The sequence below is a fragment of the Stegostoma tigrinum genome, unplaced genomic scaffold (assembly GCF_030684315.1).
Source record: "Stegostoma tigrinum isolate sSteTig4 unplaced genomic scaffold, sSteTig4.hap1 scaffold_54, whole genome shotgun sequence".
In the NCBI taxonomy this organism is placed as follows: Eukaryota; Metazoa; Chordata; class Chondrichthyes; order Orectolobiformes; family Stegostomatidae; genus Stegostoma; species Stegostoma tigrinum.
Window position 1 is genome coordinate 3,704,782 of NW_026728472.1, and position 26,347 is coordinate 3,731,128.

General features: G+C 43.3%; 1 long non-coding RNA gene and 1 other non-coding gene across 2 annotated transcripts in view; one reads left to right on the forward strand and one right to left on the reverse strand.

Moving 5' to 3' along the window:
- Positions 1 to 26,347, reverse strand: part of LOC132208834 (uncharacterized) — a 232,018-nt gene that overhangs the window by 193,545 nt on the left and 12,126 nt on the right. The window lies entirely within an intron of this gene.
- Positions 22,015 to 22,087, forward strand: trnak-cuu (transfer RNA lysine (anticodon CUU)). Its single transcript has one exon. It is a non-coding gene; the product is annotated as a tRNA-Lys (tRNA).

Sequence of the window (26,347 nt, forward strand, 5' to 3'; positions counted from 1 at the left end):
GATCTGAAAAAAATCTCAATATTGCTTTCATGCTTTTCTTCCATAACCTCAGTTAACTCGAGCCTAATCACAACATTGTATATTACTGTCAGTTTTCCTAAACTTAGATAATTTTACTGACCCGTGCATGCTTGCAGTAAATTGAATAATGTGAAACGAGCGAAAAATCCCTTCCCACATTTCAACCCAGTGGATGGTGAGCCTCATGACAAAAGTAAGGAGGCTAAAATGTTGTCTCCATTTTTCCCAGCACAGATTTCTGTCTTGATGAGTTGAATATTTGCAGCATTTTACATTAAAGTTGAGACATTTTCATGGACAGATCGTCCCACAATGCACAAATATCTGTGCTGCAGAAAACTATTTTGCTTCAGATTAAAAGTGCTGAATAGTCTTTCGCACAGCCTGATGCCCAATAATCCCTGCTCCATGTCAATAAAAGCTGCTCTGGGAGACGTTGGATCTCTCCCCCTGGGCATTTCTCGCGCCTCAACACCATCATAGAAGGGCCGCATGCTCTCTGATTGTGTCACTTCTATCCATATCAGCCTGGTAACTCCTGTTTCAGCTTTGCATTCTCTCATCCTTCTGCACATGATCCCCTTGGCTCCATCTCAGTTTTGTTACATTGTCTTGGTTTAAAGTGCACAGACTATCCTGTCATCTATTATCACAGAATAGCTCCACGCACTCATTGCCATCTCCATGTCCGGTTATATCATCGCAGCTGGTTCATTGAGGTTCTCTGGTTCTGGGCCTGGGAACTGGGATTGTATGGTCACCTGCAGAAATGGTTACTTCCTCGTGGTAGGGAACTGGTGAAGTAACCAATGATAAAATGCATTGCTTTTGATAAATACATTACAACAACAGCCTGAACTACTCCCCAAGTCTTTGATATTTTGTGTAAACCTATCAGTCTCAGTCTTCAAAACACTAAATGATGGAATGTCCACAGCCTCTGGAAACATTGACGATAAAGATCCCAGACCATTACAATGCACTGTTTGGAAAGTATTCCTGTTGTGTGTCTGTTGCTGTTCCTAACATTTCCTCTGCCACCGTAGTGAGTGCACTTTACAAGCGTGCTCTCCTGTATGGGGGTGTGATTGTGTAGTGGTTCGTACCTGCCTTATGACCACAACAACCTCAATTTGAATCTGAATCATGACATGGGTGTTTGCGGCAATGTTTTCTATTCCTTGTGGCATATGTCCCGGAAATGTGATAAAGTATCAAACGTTTTTACGTGAAAATATTGTTTGAGGTGATGACAATCTTCTCTCAAACCCCCATTCTCTCACATAGATGTCAGCATCTCAAACAGACGTTTCACCGCCTCCTCCCCTCTGCCTCATTGGTTGTGTCAGAGCACACAAGGCTATGAGCCAAGTGCTGTGAACGGGGATGCTGAGCCTCTTTCCGTCTTGTAAAAGCACAATGATGCAATCATTTTGGAGGAGACAGAACGGCAGTGGAAAAAGAACGTCAGAAGCTTCGTCATTAAGAAATGATGCAGGAGCCCTGATCAATGTCCCTGGTGGTCGAGTGGTTAGAATTTGGCGCTCTCACTGCCACGGCCCGGTTCGATTCCTGGTCAGGGAATTGCTGCTTATTTTTCCTGATAGTGGCAACTACAAAAGCCATGCAGCTCTGACAGTGTTTATTTCAAAGTCTCAGATCATTTAATGTCCATGAGAACATCGGATTCCATGTTCCTGCCTCTTAAAGAGAGGAAAGGTGCCTTCACTGTCACTGCTCATTTGGACTATTCACCTTTGTGTTGCGATGTTAACAGGGGCATGAGCAGTAATAGTAACATTCACAAGTGAAACAACCAGCAATGAGAATCACCATCACCGCTTTATCTCAATAGTCCATCCTTCCTCTTCTGATGAGTTTCAATGTCAAATGAAACATCTTTGTCGTCAGGAAGCAACCATTCAATTAGTTCACCACTGATCTGAAAAATTCTCAACATTGTTTTTATGTTTTTCCTCCACAACCCCGTTAAACTCGATCCTAATCACAACTTTGTACATCGAGTTAACCTCCTCCCTCCGGACCAACCTCAGGTAATCTCTCTCCCACTGCAACTCTCTTGTAATCTTTTTCTCTCCATCTTCGGTCCACCTCCACCTCTCTCCTTATTAATTCCAGTGCCCTCTCCCCATCCCCCTCTCTGATGAAGGGTCTAGGCCCGAAAAGTCAGCTTTTGTGCTCCAGAGATCCTGGTTGGCCTGCTGTGTTCATCCAGCTCCACACTTTGTTATATTGTACATTACTGTCATTTTTCATAAACTTAGATAATTTTACTGGCCTGTGCATGCTTGCAGTAAATTGAATATTGTGAAACGAGCTAAAAATCCCTTCCCACAATTCAACCCAGTGCAGGGTTGCCAGGGTCATGAACTACTCAGGCAAGTAGCAGCAGGGCAATCCCAAACCACGCTTCCAAATATGCCAGAGATTTAGTGACACCAGCAAATCAGGTTTCTACTTGGCATTGATCCAGGGCGCCTTCACACGTAAAGCAAATGTGAAACTATTACTCTTCAGAAAGGGCCAGGGCACGCCAAGTGCACTCTTAAAAATGAAGACCATTTGTGCAGTAGAAATCAACGGTATAGAGAACCAGCCTGGGGAGAAATCTAACGAAACTTAGAACTTGAGGTATTTGGAATTGCATTCTTTTTCACCACAACTGCAGAGATGGCTGAATACATAGAAATTAAGGGTGGCTGATGAGGAGAGCAAGCAGGAAATCTCCTTCTACGTCACTGCAAAAGCCTCTTGTTGGTAAGAAAGTGGCAGCCCTGCTGCTTCTCGACAGTTTCAGCTGAACATCTTTGGTGTGTGAGGCGAACATGATAACCATTCCATTACAGAAACACAGCTTGATGCCGTTCTGCCCACTGACTTTCAGACAGCATTGAAATTTGCAGCCATTCACATTTTACTTATGAATTTCAAATAGATTGATATCGCCCAGCCTTTTAGGTATTATTGATAAATAAACAAAATAAAGCCCTTTCTCAGAGTTTGAACATGTGTTTAAACATACAGCATTCCAAACGTTTACAATATGCACAAGAATGGAAAGAGTGGAAGAAGGTAATGGGCACTGGGCATATTCATATAACTAACATAGTGGTGAAACCGGAAGATCAGCACCATCTGTCATTTAAAATGTCATCTGTTAGCTTATCGTTTTCTGTTTTACATTCCCACTCATTGCTTTCCAGTTAAAGTTTGGATTCACCATCAGCCTATATCTGCACCAAACAGCTGGTTATTCTGATAACTCTACAGGCAGAGGAAAATCGAGTTAAATTCGGGAGAGAAGCAGCCAGCGAATCAGAAAGTGGGTAAATTGACATCAAGTATGACAATGAGAAAAATAAGTCATTAGAATGGATAAGTTTGTTGTATTGAATAAGATGCAGGAGCAAACATAAATCACATGGCCTATTTTATCCGCTTCCACATTTCAGAAGATCAGAGATAATCTGACAATCCGCAGACTCCACTGCCATGCCTTATCCACTTAATCCTTACCAATTATAGATGTCCATTTGATCTTTGTATATGCTTATCGACCCAGCCTGACAGCCCTATGTAGTAAAGAATTCCAAAGGTTCATAGCCCCTGAGAGGAAACAAATCCTCCTCGTCCCTGTCCCCCTCAGAATGGGATGATGACCTCTGGTCCTAAACTCTTCTGCACAGAGAAATCATCCTCCCCACGTTTATTTTGTCAAGCTCCCTAAGAATATTAACTGTTTCAATGCGGTCTTCACTCATTCTTTGAAAAATCAATGAGTATTGGCCTAACCTCCTCAAGTTCTCTCACGCAAAATTCACTCGACACACCAGAGAATGCGATGAACCTTCACTGCACTGACCCACTGCTAATGTATCTTTCTTTAGATATGGGTTCCAAAGCTGTTCACTGTATTCTGACTGTAGCTTGTATAACTATAATAACCCCTCTCTGCATTAATTGTCCATTCTCCTGGGGACATGCAGAATACGGAAATACATACAGAAATACAGGCAAAATGAAAGTTGAATTCCATCAACAGATGAAGGAGCAGCTCTCCGAATGCGTTTGATTTCAAATAAACATGGTTGACTCTTGACTTCTGACTCATCTTTTAGCTTCTTACTTATTTTTTGTGTCATCCACATAGTTGATAATGATACATTCACTTCCATAATGGAAGTCATTGGTTGTGTCTAGGTGGAGGAAGTGATTGATGCGAAGTGATGTTGAAGCTCCCATGATTCAGCAACCTGCAAGATTTCAGAACTATGTGCCTGATGCTCCCGCGTCTTCGTTTCCACTACAATACGGTCCCTAGTCAGGGAATAATGCATTATTTGTTTTGTGCATATTTTCTGAAGGAAGGTGAATTGCAAAGTGTCTGAAAACTAAATGGACACAGTAGTTCTGGCAGAATCATTGGACTGACAGTTCACTTTCACATCAGAGCTGGAGATCCCAGTCAGACAATAGACTGAGGAACAACATGGAAGAGAGGCTTTGCAGTGAAAGAGGAGGAAAAACGAGGTTGATGAAATTTTGGAAAGCGGCACAGGGGATCTGTCTCAAGATTTGGACCTCGAAGGCTCATTGTGGGTGCTAATTGGTCAGATTTTCTGCTGCTGTTTGAATAGACTCACACAGCAGGCCCTTTTTTTAACAATTACAACGAACTCCAATTCAAAACCTTCATGAATGTTGCTGTCCAAAAATGGTTCAATCATTCGCCAAGTGAGATACGCCCTTGGTTTCTGGGTCATTGTCATTCCTCAGACCATTACATAGAATCCTTACAGTGTAGAAACAGGCCCTTCGGCTTAACAGTCCACACTGGCCCTCGGAGCATCCTACCTCTATAACCCACCTAATCTACACAACACTGATCTCCAAGAGCTTCTTAGCATGGCCAATTCACCTAGCCTACACATCTTGGGAGATGTTGAAGAAACCAGAGCACGCCCATGCAGCCACAGGGAGAATACGCCAATTCCACACAGACAGTCACTCAAGGGTGGAATTAAACCTGGATACCTGGTGCTGTGAGGCAGTGGTGATAATTTCTGAGCCACCGTGCTGGTCGTATTGGGCATATCTGAGGGCCTCTATTTCAGTATCAAGTTGAGGCTGATTGAAGTGATGACTGAACAGCTCCTTCAGTCAGCATCGGACAGTTGGCCAGATTGATACAATTTCAGCAAACCACTCCCCACAATCTTCTCAGAGACAACTGGTACGTTGTAATAAATGCTGAAGTACTCACGTCTCGGGGAAGAATTAAAAAAAAAGAGGTTTGAAGTTTCTTCACACTAATCAGATTAATAAATATTCTAATTTACTGTTAACATTAGTCATGGCTATTTTGAAGCTTTTGTTTCAAGTTGTAGTGTGGCTGAGCTGGATTTAAGCTCCATTACCTAATGAGGTGTGGGTTTGAATCCCAGTGTTACCAGCATCACTTATGCTGGAAAAGGTCAATTTTGTAATGTCTTCTTTCTTCCGAGTCTTTACAGTTCCTCGACCCTCTGAAAGTTTCAGTGATGAAAGTAGTAAATTGGGCAACATGTACTGAAAACAGTGAGAGCTCCAGCTCTACAGCGCCTCCTCAGATCTCTGCTTGGGGACGTTGAATGCCATGTTGGTGCCAGTTCCTGTGTCTCCATTGGCCAGTGGCTGAAAGAGCAGTGGCTCAAGACCACCCAGATATACTGGCTTAGCGGTTTCAGATCAAACAATTTTACAGACCACATACCGACATTTCACCCACGAAACGCGATGATGAGATTGTATTTAAACAGCACCATAGCTCCACTCAGAGTGGGACTGGAAGAGGTCCAAGGAGCAGGCTAGTGCAGTGTATGCTCCAATCAGAGAGTGTTGTGGTCCTTTGATCTTTTAGTGATACATTCTGTGTCCGACATCTCTTTCACTGACATCTGATGAGGAAGTGGGGCTCCGAAAGCTTGTGTTTGCAAATAAAATTGTTCGACTATAACCTGGCCTCGTGTGGTGTCTAACTTTGTCTGTTCCAGTCCAATATCGGCACTTCCACATTCTGGGATTTTGCACAGCTTGTTGAAGTCCGTTTCTGTGGCTCACTGGATCAGTATCAGAATGTAAATTGGAAAAGATGCTGGATCGAGACCGTGTGCTTCAATTGCTTTGGTCAAGCAATTAAGACTCCAAGTCCTTCCATTTAACCCACGCAAAATCCATTATAGGATTGAATTCAAAACACACCCATCAAAGAGTCTCTCTTTCCCTGCTCCACACAGAGTGAGACAGAGACAAGCAATGCGATTTGACCCCTCTCTCCAATTCCCTGCTGCCAGCAGAAAGCAGCCACTGCAGCTTTGATCAGCGGCTTCCTGCCCATCCCTGGGACACAATTTACAGAAACTTCATTTCTCACGTTTGGCTCTTATCGTGTGAAAGTGTCGAGAAAGCTTCTGATCAATTTGACAATGTCTGCAGCAGATTCTCTCGGCCTTCAGAACCTTTTTTTACCAATTCCCTGTCTCCAATTAGAAACAGCAAGATTTTGTGATGAGAACAGCAATATAAAAACAAACTCTGCTCACAGTTATTGAAAAATGGGAATCACACAACTAGTTTGGATAATGAGGGCGCAACGCTGAGAGGCAAGTGTAATACCCACGAAATCGCAGAAAGACTGTGGGCCCAACGACACTATTTTTGAACACTGGCTTGCTCTATTATGCACAGTCTATTCATTTATCTCTTACAGTGCAGTTTCTAATGCATGAGACCGTCTCTAAGAGGACACCTATGCCTGCAGTTTTGGATCTGTAGGTTGGTGATTCGCAAATGTCCGTGAGTTCATTTCCTTCTGGGATCTGCAGGAATTGTCACCACCTTCTGAATCCAACATCCAAAGGAGCTCCTTAAACATCATTTGAAATCATTTCTGATGCAACAGTGTTAACACCGCCATGTCATTTCCTTCACCAGCCAGAAATGCATTTGGAATACCACATTCCTGTTTCTCCTTCCAGGTATTTGCGAAAGATCTTTCAGAACCAATTGCTAACAGTTCCAGTTTGGCAGGAAGAATGAGGTGGAGTAGTATAAGTTGCAGAGTGATGGGGAAACAAAGGGACAGTAACAAGGACAGGGGAGAGGCCGAATGATTATTTTCTTTGCTGTAAACAGACTCTGATTTTGAAGTCTGAAAGTGAACAATATAAGCCAGGTGGGTGAAATCCTTACTTTCTGGGAATTGGTCTCTCCTGATACCTCTGTCACTGTTGAGGGAATGTCTCTGATTAATGGTGGTTGTGGGTGAAAATGAGGTTCAGTTCCCTGAAGGTGATATGACCACAGTTTTACCATCTCAAACTTCAATCCTATTTATTGTAACATTTCAGATCAGATTAAAACATCACAAGGAAAATATTATTGAGATGAACGCTTGAAATCTCAGAGCATACAAGGCTACAGGCCAAGTGCTGGAAGCAGGGATTGATGGGCAGATAAATACTTAATGATGCTATCATTTTGGAAGAGGAAAGAAGTGAAAAGTTGCATGATTAAGAAACAACTCACGTGCTTTTGCCCTCTGCTCTGGTGGTCTCATGGTTAGGATTTAGCACTTTCACCTCTGCGGCCTGGGTGTGATTCCCAGTCAGGGAATCGGGATTGATTGTTCCTGAATAAAAACCAAAAGAACTGCAGATGCTGTAAATCAGGAACAAAATCAAAGTTGCTGGAAAAGCTCAGTAGACCTGCAGCATCTGTGGAGGGGAAAACAGAGTTAATGTTTCTGGTCTAGTGACCGCTCCTCAGAAGGTTCCTGATCGTTCCTGTTTGTTCCTGACAGGGACTACAGCAAATGTAAAGCTGTTCTGAAGCGAATCCTTTCAATGTCTCAGATCAGTTGATGCCCCCGAGAACATACGAATCAACGCCCCAGCCTCTTAAAGATGGGAATGGTGCCGGAACTCTTTCTGCTCAGTCATACAGTTCACCCTTCATTCTCCTCTGATTCCACTTCCCAAAGATATTCTAAAGCTCGTTGAAGCTGAGACCGGGCAATTTGTTTCATTTCCTTGCTATTCCCAGTAGTCTCAGTGCTTGAGTCGCTGGGTTTGGGAAACCAGCAGGTCAGTATGAACAGCTTTTACGAAATTTAAACTTTCCGTTCTCTGAAGAGGCTGGGACATAGGTGACACTCACTGATAGAAGATAGTGAAAGGGTTCTCGTTCCTGCAGGAAGTGAAACATCACGTCGGCTTCAGAGCAGGGAGAAGTAATAAAATCCCTCACTGAACTCGAGCCAGGTAAGAGCCAAACCTGCAAACTCCTGATACATAGTCAGGTGCGTTATCCAATGCACCACTGGCCCGCTGTGGGCTTACACACTGCAGTTACTGTGTTAACATGGACGTGAGGAGAACTGGCAACAGTCACAACATGTACAGCCATCAGAGACAATCACCATCACTGCTTCAATTCAATGGTCCTGAATTTGTGATGCAGCGAGTTTCACTGACAAAGAAAACACATTTGTCCTCAGCGAGTTACCATTCACCTTATCCAGGCCGCTCAGTCATTCAATGAGATCACTCCTGTTCTGATAATTCTCATCTCCAACTTTCTGCTTTTCCTCCACAACGTGAGGAAAACTCGAGCCTAATCACACCATTGTCTATTCCTGTTACTTTTCGTAAGTTTAGATTATTTTAATGACCTGTGTCTGTTTACAGAAAATTGAATAATACGATAATAGGGCATTTTCCAGGGGTACTGATCATTATTCAAATAGAGAGGCTGGTTGGGTCCAATAAATTCTGTTTTGCTCAATGGCATTTTCCCTCAGCCTGATGCCCCAATAATCCCTGCTCCATGGCGCTAAAAGCTGCTCCGTGTGAAGTTGGAGCTCACAGCCTCGGAATTTCATGCACCTCTATACCATCATAGAAAGATCGCATGCTCCCCCATTGTGTCACTGGAGGCGCAGCGTCGCCCCAAGCGCTCATTGTCATCTCCATTTCCGGTTGTATATTTGTGGCTGCACCACTGAGTTTCTCTGACTCTGGGCCTGGGTACAGGAATTTTGTCATCTTCTGCAGGAGCGGTTACTTCCTTGTGTGAGAAAACTGGTGAAGTAACTGATGTTAAACTACAACACTGTTCAAATGTACATTTCAACAATATCCTGCACTCTCCCCTGAACTGTCAATGTTTGTCGAAATCTATCAATCTCAGTCTTCAACCTACACAATGATAGTGCCTGGGAGCATCGAACTTAACGATTGCAGCCCACTCTGAGTTCTGACACGTCAGTCCGCTGATCGCCAAGTGTTCCCACTCTGTATCTGGTGCTGTTTCGAACACATACTCAGCCATAGTTCTTATGATGTTTTTTAATAATGTCTTTTACTGTGTTGCTGTGATTGTATAGTAGTTAATATTCTGCATTGTGGCTGCCGTATCCTTGGTTCGAATCCGTGTCATGGTCGCTGTTATTCTTCCCCATTTTCCTCCTTGGAACTCGTCATTCATTAAGAAATTAACTGATTTACATGAAAATATGCTCTGAGGTAGTGAATTTTTTCCCTCAAACTCTCCCTCTCTCACATAACAAATTGTGAAGCTGGATGAACACAACAGGCCAAGCAGCATCTCAGGAGCACAAAAGCTGACGCTTCGGGCCTAGATATGAATGATCAAGGCCCATAACGTCAGCTTTTGTGCTCCTGAGATGCTGTTTGGCCTGTTGTGTTCATCCAGCTTCACACTTTGTTATCTGGATTCTCCAGCATCTGCAGTTCCCATTATCACTGATCACAATTTCACCCTCTCTCACACGTCTGCGTTTGATGTATCAGAATTCAAACTCGCCTCTTCTCACAGACATTTCTATCCTCCCACTATCACAAGCCCTCTGTAACATCATTCCTCACACGTTACTGAGGCACTGCACAATCTAACATTCGCTGCGCATTGACATATTGACAAGAGTGTGTTATTTCTATCTGTCCTCCCATTCACGGTGGGACATGCCACAGGAAGGATGGTGCTGTCTGAAGCAGCGCTGGACAGGTCTGCAGCTCCCGGGGAGGCAGTGTATCACTGAAAGTGCCATCACATGCCTTCTGCAATGTCAGCCTTGTGTCTGTTTTGGAATGAAAACGGTTTGATAGATTTGTTCCGGATTGAAGTGCTTATTGGAAGAAAGAATTTGAGGAAGATACAGGGTTAACTGATCGAGATTTGACTGGAGAAACAGCAAATAGCTTTAAAATTTGAGTAGACTCGTCGCTAGAGTTGTTGATTTTGTGATTGGTTGTTTCGCCGAGCTGGTTTGTTGTTCAGTAAAGGTTTCATTTCTCTATTGGTAAGCAACATTAGTGCAACCTCCGATGAAGCGCTGTTGAGTTTTCCCGCCTGATATTTAAACTCTGTGTGTCCGTTCAGCTGGATTACCTCACTTCCGGTTTTCTTTGCAATGGAGTGCATTTGGGGTCGAGCTGTATTTGTCTATTGATGGCTTTCTGAGTGGAGTATCAGGCTTATTGGAATTCGTATGCTTTTCTCTGTTTTGCCTGTCACAGCGTTCTGGCATTTTTCCAATCGAATTGATGGTTCTTGTTATTCATGTTGATGGAGATGAGTCAGTATTGGGTGTGTCTTTTGATTGCCAGTTGATGTTTGTGTATTCTTGTGATTAATTTCCTTCCTGTTTGTCCAACATACTGTTTGCTGCAGTCTTTGCAGGGAATCCTGTGAATGACATTGGCCTTATTCACAGTGGGTAGTGGGTCTCTGTTCTGGATGAGCATTTGACGTAGTGTTGATGTGGGTTTGTGTGCTACTCTAATGCCCAGTGGTGGTCGGAGTCTTGCACTCAATTCCAATTTGTTCCTGATGTAAGGCAACTTGATGAGTATTTCGGGGCGTGTGGTATCTTTCTGGTGTCGTTCGTGTGATAGGCATCTTCTGACCCAGTTTTTTGGGAATCCACTGTCTTTAGAAGAGTTACTCTTTTTCTTTTTGGTGTAATGCAACATCTTCAGAACAATGAACCAGCTCAGTGAGCCAACCAACCACAAGTAGATGGTATTCCACTGTTCTAAGCATTGTGCAGAAACATGTGATTTTCTTCAAAAATGAAGAAAAACAGTCAATGAAAATTGAAGATAACAAAGTGTGAAGCTGGATGAACATAGCAGGCCAAGCAGCATCTTAGGAGCTCAAAAGCTGACGTTTCAGGCCTAAACCCTTCATCAGAGAGGGGATGGGGAGAGGGTTCTGGAATAAATAGGGAGAGAGGGGGAGGCGGACCGAAGATGGGTAAAGGAGATGATAGGTGGAGAGGAGTGTATAGGTGGGGAGGTAGGGAGGGGATGACCTTAGGTGCAAAGAAATTTTGTGAACAGATGATTAAGGCTGAGTGTGAAAACACTCATGGTTTTGAAAAGTGTGGCATATTATTGAAAGTGAAGCCCATTGTAAATTGCAACACAGCTGATCATGATTTTCAGAAACAGATAACTGAAATTTAGGTGTAAATAAATTTTGTGAACGCATGCAGCTGAATAGCGTTGACTGTAAAAATATTTCATGGTTTGAAATGTTTGGCATATGTTTCCCTGTTAAGCATTATCAATGGAACTGAGCTTTTTTTCCCCAATTGGTAAGGAAAGTCATCCCCTAATAATTAGGGAGTGGACCCGCTCTTGGAGATACAATTCCTGTTTTTATCTAGCTGGTTCAAATTCCACCAGAGTTGTGTTTTCATTCATTTTCTATGTAGACAATATTCTAATGTCAAACAGAGATGAGTGACAGAACGGGAGTTTGATGAAAATAAATCAGAAGAAATATTCATGCAAATATAATTGAATCCTTCCTGCGAGCAGTTAGGTTTCGGCATGCTCACCGCCATGGCCTATCTCCGTTCCTGTTGAGGGAATCAGGATTTATTGTTCTTGATAGTGACGACGGCAGAAGCAGAGCATCTGTGGCAGGAATCCTTTCAATGTCTCAGATCAGTTAATGATCCTGAGAACATGAGTCACTGTCCAGATTCTCAAAGGCGACTGTCTCTGCCCAGTGGGGCAGTTGCATCTTTAATTCTTCTCTGATTCCACTTCCCAAAGTGCTTCTAAAGATTCACAAAGCTCAGAATGGGTTTTCTATTTTGTTTCCTTGCCATTGCCAGGAACTGCATGATTAGGTCGGTGGATTTGGGAAATTGAAAAGTGCCCATGAGCAGCTTGTGGCACCATTTCATGTTCCACTCCTTTGATGATGCTGGGACATACACTCAGATATTTCTGGTAACATTTACTGATTTTAGACTGTGAAAGGATTCTCGGTCATGTGCAAAAGTAATTCAAACCGCATCACGGCTTCAGGCCAATGAGAAAAAGTAATTTGGATAGATAAAGAATTCATGAACTGCACTCGACCAGAGAGAAAACTGCAATCTCCTGATCCCTAAGCAGACGTCATTACATTGTCCATTGTGCTACCCCGGACTGCGTTGAAGAAAGCGAGTCAGGTTTTTTTTTAAAACCAAGAACATTAGGCTTCTAATGATGCAAATACAGGAATACAGTCAGCTTTTCTTTATGTTGTTGTTTACTCACAACAACATTTGTGGAAAATGCCTGAGCATATCTGTCTTGGAACCTACACCACCTCCATCCCACAACCAAATCGTTTATTTCTCGTTGTAACTGATGGAGTTTCGAGAGTAATTCCTAGATCCGCCCTGTGACACACAACCCGAGATCGATCTTCCCAGTTCAGATCAGAATGTATCAAAGGGAAACTTAAATGGCAAGAAAAGAGAGGCCGAAAGAATGTAGCACAGAAGGGCAGGATGAGGGGGAATAGGAGACAGACAAACAGGTGGAGAGTGAAAAAAAAAAGAAGTTTGGAGACACACGGAGAGAGCGGGCAGAAAAGATGCAGGAAATGTCCGACCTTTCTACCGACGTTTTTCACTACGTTCTCATTGGGAATGACCACTTCACTTATTCTGCACAGCAGTGCCTCTATCGACTGTGGGCTTGTGGTGCCACGGTGGCGTGTCTGAATCCAGATCAGATGGTTGTGTGTTCAAATCACATCAGGCTCATGGCTTCTCAGCTCTGGAAAGTACTTCTCCTTTATATGGCAGCAGAGCTTGTTGATTCAGAGTGCTGCTTGATAGCGTTTCTCCTGTTCAGTTACATATGGCACTTCCCTGTTAGCTTTATATTGGGAACACTGCTGCAGGGATGTTGTTTGCCCATACACAACGTGTTCATCGTAGGATTTAATCACACACCTGCCTCCCTGTGGGCCGCTGCATCATTCTTTCAGTAACAATGTCATGCTGCAAACATTATACAGATATTTTCTCACTTAATTTGTGAACATGCAACTTTACGTTTCAATCTATAACGATATTTCAGCTCCTCTTGTTAAAGCAGATGGCAGTGAGTTCAGGAAGAAATGTTTCCAATCAACAACAAATTCTTTTACAGATGGAATGCTCCTTACTGAACAGCAGGGGATGAATCTGCAGTCCCGCAACCACCCTCCCCACCCCTCCACATTAAGAGTGAGGCTGAATTTTATCGACTGTATCGGTAAAATCCAATGGTTCAGTTCCAATGCTGGTTGGTGCTGTCCACTTCCTGATTGTTGTGTGAGTTACAGTCAAAGTCTCCAGGAAATATATATCATGTGGATGAATTGCCAGGACAACAGGACAATGAGTCTAAAGTCAGGAGCCTCAAAGTCGCCTAATTTTGAAATTCAAGGAACAGAACGCGCAGAAGATGCATCGGAACTTTACGATCTCCCTGCACTCTCTGTGACAAACAGAATCCAAGTGATAATCATCTTTTTGCTAAGATGACAGAAGAAAACTAAGAGGACTCCTCCTGAAGTTTTTCTAAGATTCTGAAGATTTCTCCTTCGTGTGTGGCATGTTTTATTTTGATCAAAGAAACGTTCATTCGCAGGTAGGGAGGGATTGTGAGTATTCCCAGCATTTTCTAAGTGTAAAGGCAGGGCTCTGTAAAAACAGCAAAAGTGAAAGCCTTGACAGACTGAGAGACACATTTGATTCACTGACACAAGGAATAAGGAACAAGGCAGAAGAAATGCTGATAAACCAACTTTTACTGTTAAGTTGTAGCTTCTTTAATGGTCTCGTTGTTCGGAACGAGCTTTCCCTACTGTAGCCTTGCTTTAAAGTTCAGACAGAGAATGACTCCGTGTTGCTGTTGTGTGAGTAGTCACAGTGGGCAGGGCTTCTTAACAAAGATAAACCAGGTTGTTGAGTGTTTGTGGAGTGGTGGCAGTCAGTTTTATTTAAAATGACTTTCAATTCAGTTGAAAGAATCCAAAATGCCATCGCTGGAAAACAAATACAGAGGGAGCAGAGTGAAAGGACCGAGATTATCTACAAGGCGTGACGGCGTGAAACTAAGACTATAATTTTATCCAAGACCGACCAAACAATTGTGGACCTATTTATTAAATAAGACTAAGAACAACATGATGAAGGAGCAATAGGACAGAATTAGGAGCAGAAATATTCGACCCATCGAGTCTGCTGCATATTTCAATGATAATCTTCAACTCCATCCTGCTGCGTGACCTGGATGACTCTTGACCATCTTACTGATTAGACGTCTGTCCAGCTCAGTTTGACAATACCCAACAATCCAGTCACAACAGCCATCTGCAGGAAAGAATTCCACAAGTTCACTGACCCCTGGGCGAACAGATTCCTCCTCATTTCTGAATTAAATGGGCTAAACCATATTCGGATATGATGCCCTCTCGTTCCTCTCTCTTGTGCTCTTCAAAACCATTTGTCCCTGTCTCGACTGTCAAGGCCCCTAAGAATATTGAATGTTAATAAATGCTTTTATATGATTATAAACTCCAGTCAGCCTCCTGTGTTCCAAGGAGAACAGTCCCAGCCTAACCAAACATTCCGCAAAGTTTCATCTTATTCAGTTCTGGCAACATTCTTGTTATACTTAGTTTCTGTCTTTTCCTGGGAAACCTTATCTTTCATTGCAAGCTTCAGGAAAATGAGGCAATTTTTTGCCAGAAAAATAAATATGTCATTCCCCTTTGCTTGCTTCATGCACAAGAACACCCAGGGTACTTTGTACCGTATTTTCCGGAAATTTCTCTCGATTTTAATAGTAGTCTACCTTTTGAATCTTCCTACCAAAATACAAGAACTCACACTGCCGACATGAATTCGTATTAGTCAAGTTTTTGTCCACTCACTTAACCTACCTATATCCCTTTGCAGATTTGCATGTCATTAACACAGCATGCCCTCCGCCTATTTTGTATCTTCAGCAAAACTGAACACATTGCACTTCTTCCAAGCCATTAACACGGAGATAAATAATTGCAGTCCTATGGATGATCATTCCGCCACTCCACAAATCCTATCTTTCCAACGTGAAAAACATCCAGTAATCCCCATTTTGTATTTTATGTTAATTAACAATGGGCAGCCCATGCCCGTTTATACCTAACAGCATAAACCCCGATCTTGTGCAATGACGTGAGATATGGTTCCTTACAGAGTACTGGTTAAAAGTTCAAATGCAATTCGTCTGCCACTTTTCTCTATCAGCTGTGCTTGCAATATTACCAAAGAAGCCTTGCAACATTATCAAGTGTGATTTGCCTTTCAACAAACAATGTTTACTGTGTTTGACTGCAATAACCTTTTATAAACGTTCTCTACTACTTCCTTTACAATTGTCTCACTTTTTTTTCAAATGTCAATTAATAAGACATTGGGTCAGATGGAAGTCTTTTGGCACATTAGGTCAATTACATCTTTAATTGAGATCATGGCTAAACATCAACACCATTTTTCTGCCTTGTCACAGTGGCTCTTGAATCCCTAAATGACTAATTCTCTGTCTTTCTTAACCTTGAATACACCTAGCCTTATCAGAACTTTGTTGGAAGAATTCGACGGATTTGTTACTCTCTGAATGGGAGAAAATCCCCCTCATCTCTGTATTAATTGGGCAACGACTTCCCCTGAGATTACTCACCCGGGTGTAAATCAGAGCACAGCAAACACATAAAGTCAGTCAAGAAATCATTGGCACACCCAGTGGCAATTGTGAGTATTTGAAACAATTTCCTTTTTGACCCACGGTTAAACAACGTGCCCTGATTTGCACATTAGACCATAAGATCATAAGACATAGGAGTGTAAGCAAGGCCATTCGGCCCATCGAGTACACTCCATCATTTAAATCATGCCTGATAGGCATTTTAACTCCACTTCCCTGCACTCTCCCCGTATTAGATTGGCCAGTGCAGATAATGCTTCAAAATTATTCATTTGGTTGTGATTTAGCTGGTGGGAAAAGGCGCATTAAAAATACAAATTCATCTTTCTTTTTCGATCCATGATCAGACTATTAATCTCTCTGCTCATGGAACTGGATTCTTGCAATTCACTCTATTTCTCAGTAATCTAGTTCCATTCAATCTCCGCTCTGATCAAATACTGGATGACAAGAAATATAAGGGTTGTGGCATGCACAACACAAGCCGAATGCTCCTCTTTCCTGTTGAAACCATTCCATGAGAAATGTTAAAGTGTAGCATGCCCCCTGTAGTCGTGGCCGAGTGGTTAAGGCGATGGACGAGAAATTAATTTGACTTTCCTGCACAGGTTAGAATCATGTCCACTACATGTCCAGAACGTCTAATTTTTTTTCAAAGGATTTTCTAATCAATGAGTTAACACTTAAACTCGAGAAAACCTGTCTCACCAACCCAGTAGAGAGTCTGGCCATTTATTGAGAAATAGTAAAGTGTGGCAGGTTCTGCCTGCCCAGTTGTATCTGAGTGGTTAAGGTGATAGAATAGAAATTCATTGGGGTTTCCCTATGCAGGCTCTAATCCTGCCAACTGTTTCCTGAACATTGCACGTTTGTTTTTTTTTTATTTTAAATAACTTTCTGATCAACGACTTATTGCTCAAACTCGAGAAAATCTGTCTCACCAACCCCCCTGGTCATTTATTGACATTCAGGAAGCACGCGTTCTGAACGAGAAACTTACCATACTCAAAATTTGAGGTCTGTTTCTCTTTCCACACGTGCCACTAAATGTGTTGAGTTTCTGCAATATTCTTGTGTTTAATTCATATAAATGGTTTTGCATAAATTATTTTGAATTGCAGCCCTCTGGTAACTGATCCTGGTCAGTGGCTACAGTTTCTCCTGACCATCACCCCGCCTATTCCCGCCACCCCTCATCCACCGCTGTGAACAGCACCTGGATATCTGTGGGTAAGCTTTTTTGCTCCAAAGAGAACATTTCCGATCTCGGGAATCACTCCACTTAACGGGATTTCCTCATCCCTAGATACGTTGCAAGGCAGAGGATTGTGAAGAGATTTTGGGAAAATATTAACATTTGGATGGAGGGTGAGGGTGAGGAGGGGTGGGGTGGGGCAGTGTTGAGAAAGCAAAACAGAAAGCCCAATCTCCAGCTTTTTGAACCTTTTGAAACTCTTGGAAATGGGAATCACAGGAGAATGAAGGGTAAATTTTCCGACTGAGCACAAACAATCCAGACACCTGCCCCTTCTTTTAAAGGCTTGGGCATTCACTCTGATGTTCATGGGACATGAAGTGACTTTAGACATGGAAAAAATTCTCATTCCTGCACATCAGGAATTCAAATCCCATCTCGGCTACTGGACAATGAGACAAACAAAAACTGCTGGAGAAATTCAGCAGGGTTGGCAGTACCTGTGGGATAAAACAGAGTCCTCAAACGTTGACTCCGATTCTCTGCCAGATCTGCTGAGCTATTCCTGAAATTCATGTTTTTATTTTAAATTAATGTCTATCCCATCTATTGGGATGAAACAGCCGGATCTATCATGTACTGAATTTAACCCTTTAGAAATCTGAGAAGTGATTGGATTGAAACAAACTGAGCAATGATTCACTCTTCCTCTGCTCCACACACACAGACGCACAGAGAGAGTGAGACCTGGAAAGCAGATCAGTGCTGTGACGTTTTTAGCCGTGGCTGAGTGGCTAAGACTATGAGCGGGAAATCAGTTGGCTATCCCTGCTCTGTTTGAGTCTTGCTGACTGCAGTTGAGAGCTAAAAGGGATTTACTCCTTGTATTCTTGTTTGGTAAAGGTATTACAGGAGAGGTGGCCGACGAATATTTCACCCAAATCGGTTATCAGGCGCATAGGCCAACCACTGCCTGTCAGAGAGCAAGAAGCCTGTAAACCTCATACGATTTAAGGTGCATTTTAATTTAGACTGATGTTGCTAACTTGCGTGAGTCAATAAGGCAAGTGCCAGAAAAGGGTTCGAGAACAGTCAGGGGCTCGAGCTCAGCTGCTGCAGACCTGATGGGCTGAGGGGTCTTTTTCTGTGCTGGGGATCTCTTAGGTCAGCTGCAGTAAGCTTAGATTGTGAAGTGATAGAACAAAATGCACCAGAGCCAGGAAGGGATTGAAACAACTCTCCCTGATCAATCTGTCAGACACTTTAGGCATTTAGACAGTGTGATTTGGGGTAACTGGCACTGTGCATCTTCCTGGAATCAGTATCTTGGAGAATCAGGAAAGTGTGATCCTGGTGTCTCTTTACCCAGCTGTTTGCAAATCCATCGCTTCTCAATCCCTCGTGCCTTACAATTCCTGGCCCTGCTTTCCAGGTAAAGATTGGCTTCACAATCTGCCTGAGTTTGTATCAAGCAACTCATTGACCTCAGAGTTGGGCAGTCAGAGAGAGATGGAGGTGAGATGGGCACACAGGCAGAAAGAGATGAGACATGTCGTGTACCAGATGCTTTCAGTTAGGGATACCTGCCGGAGGCTGTGCTATCAGATTCCAGGGGCTGCAGTGATTGGGTCAGTGCGTATTTGAAATTGAAAGTTGCACATGAGCAGCCTGTGAGTCTATTTCAGCTCAACTGTCCAATTTATATCCCAGCTCACAGAAAAAGTTCTCATTGTCTGGAGAAGTTACTTGTGTTCCAACTAAAGCTGCCTTTTATCACAGAAGCTTTGCCTGGGGACTTAGAGTGGGCGTGAAGGACATGGAGCATGTATAATCCTGAGGTTTCTGTCACTCTCGGGAATGTGCTCCTGTGTCTCCTGCTGTGGGTGAAAATGAAGATGAGATCCTCAAGGGGGTAATAACACAGATTTACCAAATCAAACTTCGGGCCCATTTGTTGTGTTGTGTGACATCACAGGGATAAATGCATTGACATTTGCCTTCATAAAGACAAAGCCCACAAGGCGATGCTCCAAATGCTGGAAAGTGGGACTAGAATGAATGGAGGCTTGATGAGTTGCACTGAAACGAGGGGCCAAGTAGTCTTCTTACACATTGTAAAATCTCAGAGATGGAGAATTCCCTCTGCAATGAAAATGGTCAGAAAGGAAAACAAAAAGCAATGTCATGCGTAAAAGCACGAGCTTTTCTGTTATATTCAGTGGTGGCCCAGTGGTTAGGATTTGGTCCTTTCACTGCCTTCGCCTGGGTTTGATTCCCCATTAGTAAGTAGGAGTTCTGTACTACTAATCTATCGTAGTGATAACACCTCTCCCTGATTTTTCAGGAGTGAGCAGCTGATCAGTTTTCACCTTCGTATTATTGATTAGCATAAAACAAAGGACTGTAGAAATCTGACAGAAAAAAAAGACGAATTGATCGCGAAACTCAGCAAGACTAGCAGCATCTGAAGAGAGGACCACTGACCATTCGTAACTATCTGTAAATTATGCATTTTGATTGTATAATGCCGGGAGGAATTATTTGCTTTATCTGTCGAATCAAGGTAATTACCAAAACCGTGCTGTCATTAGCTTACAAACGTCAACTTTTGACATTTAAAGAGACTTAATCAGCTCTAATGTTGCTTCCCTTGCCATGAAGTGGTGAAATCCTCTGCCTTTTCATTTCTTTTGTGTCAGCTCGAAGCCTTGTCGAATAGAGAATTGGTCTTTTCTGTGTCTACCTCAAATCAGTCTCCATTTGTCTCTCTTTGTCTCTTTGTATCCATCACACCCTCTTTAACATTCTCCGACAATCCATCTGTCCATACTTTTCATTTCCCATTTCACCTCTTTGAAAAGTCTGAAATTCAGAGACACTTTGAGAGCGTAGTGTCTGGTACTGGGCTCACATTCCCCAGGTAATGTGTTTGTCAGTTATGACTGAGGTAAGGAGACATTTCTTGTCTGAAAAGATTGTGAATCTTCAGAACTCAAAATGGAATTTCTAATCCACCAGAAAAAAAAACAATGCAACCACAATTATAGGATTATAACAATGTCTTTACTTCTGGTGTAAAAAAGAATGAATGGTGACGGCAGAGAACGAGGGTGATCAGCTCGTGGTATCTGTGCCATTATCACAACATTCTCCAGTAAGGCTGCAGGTTTCTTTTTTTCCCGCCTCGCCTCGTTATTTGTACTGAAGTGGGAATGAAGGGATCAGAATAGAAGAAAAGGAGAAACAGATGTGCTTGTGGAAGAGCAGAAAGGAACTCCATGATGAATCCAGCAGTAAAAGAGGACACCCTGAAGCAGCTGCGTGATGACAAATGTGTTTTCTTTGCCAGTAAAACTCAAGCCTCACAGAGCGGGGACCATTGACGCGAAACAGTGGCAGTGATTATTTTTACTGGTTGTTCACACTGTGAATGTTACCATTGTTGCTCATGTTTGTGTCACCATTACTATTCTGCGGAATATAAGCATCACATCTAAACTGGAAATAGGTTTTGAAAACTGAGAAACCTTCAGTTATGCAACAAGGCTGACGCTCTGCATAGGAGCTTTTGAAGAGCCTCATGCTCTACAAATGGTCAGTGCATGAGTTTATTGGGAGAAAGAATGGTGTTTTGAGACTGCCCAGGGACACAGCCTCTTTTGTTTACTGCCCTTTGATGTTTTCGGTGAAAAAGAAGATTGTCAATCGTGGTTGTGCCTTCACGAGGTAGCTTTGAAACTTTGTGCGCTCCACAGTTATCCAGTCAGACCCCAGACATACAGGTTTTGATGTAGTTATTCTTAACATTGTGATCTAATAATTAAACCAGCTATGTACCTGTGTTTAATTCACAAACGTTTATGAAGAGATTGAAATCAAACAAAATCATCAATGATTGTCTCTTCCACAGCTCCACACTGAGTGAGACAGGGGCAAGCAGGAGAATTTGACACGACATTGTCCAATCCTCCGCTATCAGCAGAACATGTCCACTGCATCTGGGAGGGAAGATTCTACAACGAGGGCCAATCTTCTCCCTCCACCGAGCACAGCCTCAAGAAAAAAACAGGGAGATTACATCCCACTCAGTAAACCCCAGAGCAGCATCGACACAATCTCCGAGTGAGTGGAAATTTCTCTTAACTCCAATTGGGAAAACTCAACTGACACAACTAGTGGAAACCTGTTCCTTACGATTGGTTCATCTCCTGTGAAAGAGGACATTTCACCAGGATTGCAGCAAATTCTTTTTGATCTTCCAAGCTTTTTCAACAGAACTGTGAAAATCCAGTCCCCAAATGTGAAGGTGCAGATTTTGCTGATGCACTGAGCAAACAAAGTGCTGGATGTGTTCAGTGAGACTGGGCTGACAGATACACATTTCACACAGTCTGTAACAGAAATGAAGCAGATTCACCATCTCCCAGAGTGATTGACCGTCATATGGGCAGCTAAAGGATGAGGGCGCTGACATTAAAATATGAATTTTGAATGTTAAATGAAAATGGATGATAATGGTCTGAAGGAGTAACAGCTGAAAAGTGGAAGATGTAAATGATGTTATTTGTGATTGAGAGGAACGAGCTGGAAACATGTGATTTTCGATGTGGATCATCTTCGGCACTTTGAAATGAGCTTGCACGGAATATGGCACAGTGTGAAATGAAAAGATAAGGATCACTTGGTCAAGCCTGCCTAGCTCAGTTGGTAGAGCATGAGACTCTTCATCTCAGGGTCGTGGGTTCGAGCCCCACGCTGGGCGACTTAGCTTCTTACTGCTTTGCTTTCTGAAGTGAAGCACAGCTTTCCAGTATTGTTAGTGAAACCAGCAGCTTTTGCTGTGCTGAAAGCATGAGCTCCCTTCTACTGCTTCGATTAAAATACTGGTTTCCAGTTGTGAATTGAAAAAAATTGTTTCCACTTCACTGGAAATCCCAGAGATCAGTTTGTACATGCAGCCGCTTATGTAATAAATAACAAGACTTACAAAGGCACCAATCCAACTCCAATCCTGCACCAATAAGTATATTCAGATACGCAAAATGAGAATGGTCACTTCCTGGGCGGGTCCATGACAAATGGAGCTGAAACAGAATTAAGTAACTCTGAGGATACCACAGAAAACGTCACTGAAGTCTACTTGAATGATACTCAATTGAATGGGAAAATTATCTTAGTTTGTGGCCACGTGGGTTTAATCATTAAAATTTTCATTATCGGCAAAAGGGGGAAAAAGTTGCGATTTTTCACGCTGTAAAGGCAGTGATCTGGGTGCACCCGGAAGTATGGTGCAGTCATGTGTTCTTTATAAAAGTATAAACAAAAATACTTTCTCACAGGCACATGACTTTTTTTGCGCAATGGAATCTGGCAAGATGTATTTAGCTTTCCGTTGGTATTTGTTTTGATTGAAGAACGATCAGCATCTGGTGTGAAATTAATATTGTAGCTGGGCATTGCCGAGCAGCTAGGAAAATGGACGAGGAGGATAGCATTCGTCCAACCATTTCTTGGCACCTTCGCTTGCGTTGTGTGCAGTAGCAACATTGGGAAATGTTTCACTGCCGCTGTCTGCTAGTGTGGCCGAACAATCTAAAGTGTTGAATTAAAGTTCGAGGCTCTAAGGAAATAGAACATAGAACATAGAACATAGAACAGTACAGCACAGAACAGGCCCTTCAGCCCACAATGTTGTGCCGACCATTGATCCTCATGTATGCACCCTCAAATTTCTGTGACCATATGCATGTCCAGCAGCCTCTTAAATGACCCCAATGACCTTGCTTCCACAACTGCTGCTGGCAACGCATTCCATGCTCTCACAACTCTCTGCATAAAGAACCTGCCTCTGACATCCCCTCTATACTTTCCACCAACCAGCTTAAAACTATGACCCCTCGTGCTAGCCATTTCTGCCCTGGGAAATAGTCTCTGGCTATCAACTCTATCCATGCCTCTCATTATCTTGTATACCTCAATTAGGTCACCTCTCCTCCTCCTTTTCTCCAATGAAAAGAGACCGAGCTCAGTCAACCTCTCTTCATAAGATAAGCCCTCCAGTCCAGGCAGCATCCTGGTAAACCTCCTCTGAACCCTCTCCAAAGCATCCACATCTTTCCTATAATAGGGCGCCCAGAACTGGACGCAGTATTCCAAGTGCGGTCTAACCAAAGTTTTATAGAGCTGCAACAAGATCTCACGACTCTTAAACTCAATCCCCCTGTTAATGAAAGCCAAAACACCATATGCTTTCTTAACAACCCTGTCCACTTGGGTGGCCATTTTAAGGGATCTATGTATCTGCACACCAAGATCCCTCTGTTCCTCCACGCTGCCAAGAATCCTATCCTTAATCCTGTACTCAGCTTTCAAATTCGACCTTCCAAAATGCATCACCTCGCATTTATCCAGGTTGAACTCCATCTGCCACCTCTCAGCCCATCTCTGCATCCTGTCAATGTCCCGCTGCAGCCTACAACAGCCCTCTACACTGTCAACGACACCTCCGACCTTTGTGTCGTATGCAAACTTGCTGACCCATCCTTCAATTCCCTCGTCCAAGTCATTAATAAAAATTACAAACAGTAGAGGCCCAAGGACAGAGCCCTGTGGAACCCCACTCACCACTGACTTCCAGGCAGAATATTTTCCTTCTACTACCACTCGCTGTCTTCTGTTAGCCAGCCAATTCTGTATCCAAGCAGCTAAGTTCCCCTGTATCCCATTCCTCCTGACATTCTGAATGAGCCTTCCATGGGGAACCTTATCAAATGCCTTACTGAAGTCCATATACACCACATCCACAGCTCGACCCTCATCAACCTTTCTAGTCACATCCTCAAAAAACTCGATAAGGTTTGTAAGGCATGACCTACCCCTCACAAAGCCGTGTTGACTGTATTTGATCAAGCCATGCTCTTCCAGATGGTCATAAATCTTATCCCTCAGAATCCTTTCTAACACCTTGCAGACGACAGACGTGAGACTTACCGGTCTATAATTGCCGGGGATTTCCCTATTTCCTTTCTTGAAGAGAGGAATTACATTTGCCTCTCTCCAGTCCTCAGGTACGACTCCAGTGGAGAGCGAGGATGCAAAGATCTTCGCAAGTGGCGAAGCAATTGCATTTCTCGCTTCCCAAAGCAGCCGAGGACAAATCTGATCCGGGCCTGGCGACTTGTCAATCTTAATGTTTGACAAAATTTTCAGCACATCAGCTTCCTCTATCTCTATCCATTCCAGCATGCACACCTGCTCTTCAAAGGTTTCATTCACTACAAAGTTGGTTTCTTTCGTAAAGACAGAAGCAAAAAACTCATTTAGGGCTTCCCCTACCTCCTCAGGCTCCACACACAAGTTCCCTATGCTATCCCTGATCGGCCCTACTCTTTCTTTGACCATTCTCTTATTCCTCACCTAAGTGTAAAATGCCTTTGTGTTTTCCCGGATTCCTTCTGCCAAGCCTTTCTCGTGCCCCCTCCTGGCTCTCCTCAGACCATTTTTGAGCTCCTTCCTTGCCTGCATGTAATCCTCTCTAGCTGAACTTGACCCTAGCTTCCTCCACCTTATGTAAGCTACCTTCTTCCTTTTCACTAGAAGCTCCACCGCTCTCGTCATCCAAGGTTCCTTAATCTTACCCCTTCTTGCCTGTCTCAGAGGGACATATTTACTCATCACTCCCAACAACTGTTCCTTAAACCATCTCCACATGTCTATAGTTCCCTTACCATGGAACAACTGCTCCCAGTCCATGCTTCCTAACTCATGTCTAATCGCATCATAGTTTCCTCTTCCCCAATTAAATATCCTCCCATTCTGCCTAATCCTCTCCTTCTCCATAGCTATGTAAAATGTGAGGCAGTTATGGTCACTATCACCAAAATGCTCCCCCACCACAAGATCTGATACCTGCCCCGGCTCGTTTCCGAGCACCAAGTCTAGAATGGCCTCTCCCCTCGTCGGCCTGTCAACGTACTGCGTTAGGAAACCCTCCTGAACACACCTTACAAAAACAGCTCCATTCAAATCTTCTGCTCGAAGGAGGTTCCAATCAATATTAGGAAAGTTAAAGTCACCCATTACAACAACCCTACTGCGTGCACACTTTTCCAAAATCTGTCGACCTATGCTTTCTTCAATCTCCCTGCTGCTGTTGGGGGGCCTGTAGTAAACCCCTAACGAGGTGACTACTCCCTTGCTGTTCCTAATTTCCACCCATACTGACTCAGTAGGCAGATCTTCCTCGACAAAGGAAGCTTCTGTAGCTGTGATACCCTCTCTGATTAGTAGTGCTACACCCCCTCCTTTTTTTCCCCCCTCCCTATTCTTTTTAGAAGTTCTAAACCCTGGAACATCCAGCAACCATTCCTGCCCATGAGAAACCCATGTCTCTGTTATGGCCACAACATCATAGCACCAGGTACTGATCCATGCTCTAAGTTCATCACTTTTATTCCTGATACTCCTTGCATTAAAGCAATCACACTTTAACCGATCCCTTGGTTCCTTCCCAGGAAAATCCTTCCCACTAGCTGGTCTACCTCTTGCTACTGCCTCACCTGCATCAACGCTCACCTCTGGTATACAGCTCAGGTTCCCACCCCCCTGCCATACTAGTTTAAACCCTCTCGAACTACTCGAGCAAACCTTCCACCCAGGACATTGGTCCCCTTCCAGTTCAGATGCAACCCGTCCTTCTTGTACAGGTCCCACCTTCCCCAGAAATGTGGGTTCAAATCCCTCCACTGCCAGCTGTTATATCAAAGCTATGTAGGATGGGCTGTGTTTAGCTTGTCTCTGCTTTTCCCAATGTAATCTTTGATGTGGTAGAGCGCAAAGAATTCATTGGGTTAGCGTCCATACTGTGTTGCCATGGTGCAGTCGTTAACATGTGCAGAAATTCCCCAGCATGACAATGGGAAAAAGCAGGCTGCGCTGATGCTTCACAGTCCAGGCAAGTTGCATTGCTCACCCGTTTGCTGCAAGTGAATACAGATCCTTATTTCACTGGTGCTGTGAAACA